Source organism: Vombatus ursinus, unplaced genomic scaffold (assembly GCF_900497805.2).
Source record: "Vombatus ursinus unplaced genomic scaffold, bare-nosed wombat genome assembly UNPS02014791.1, whole genome shotgun sequence".
In the NCBI taxonomy this organism is placed as follows: Eukaryota; Metazoa; Chordata; class Mammalia; order Diprotodontia; family Vombatidae; genus Vombatus; species Vombatus ursinus.
Genome location: NW_020954569.1, coordinates 82,437,036 through 82,437,622, shown reverse-complemented (window position 1 = coordinate 82,437,622; position 587 = coordinate 82,437,036). Strand labels below are relative to the sequence as shown.

At 37.8% G+C, this 587-nt stretch overlaps 1 protein-coding gene across 1 annotated transcript in view; it reads left to right on the top strand.

The window, feature by feature from the left end:
* ADAMTS12 (ADAM metallopeptidase with thrombospondin type 1 motif 12) overlaps nucleotides 1-587 on the top strand; it is a 525,685-nt gene that overhangs the window by 400,863 nt on the left and 124,235 nt on the right. The window lies entirely within an intron of this gene.

Genomic DNA, 587 nt, shown 5'->3' with positions numbered 1-587 from the left:
TCTCTCTCTCTCTCTCTCTCTCTCTCTCTCTCTCTCTCTCTCTCTCCGTCTCTGTCTCTCTCTCTCTCCCTCTCCCTCCCTCCCTCTCTAGATAGATAGATAGATAGATACACACACATATGTATATATATGTATATGTCATGAACATATGCCTCTTTTAAAGCACTGAATATCTCAAATTTTCTTGTTTTATGGTATTCTGCCAATCTCAATAAATAACCAAGAGATATACTGAGGTACTAGAAGATGGCATGCTAAGGGGAGATACATACATCTTCAGAAATGTATGTTTTTATATGAGATGCTGATGTGCCTCTTTCCTGAGTCCCATATGTACATTTCCAATGGTCTACTATATACCAACTTGTCTTGCCACCGGTACTTCTAATTCAACATCTACATCTCTAAGGCTGAACTTATGGTCTACGTCTCTCCTCTCAAAAACAAAAACAAAAACTGGCTCCTTCTGAATTCCTCCTTATTTTGGTCAGAAGTACCATCATTCACCCATGTCGGAAATCTTGATGTTTCATCCATCTATCTATCTATCTATCTATCTATCTATCTATCTATCTATCTATCTATCT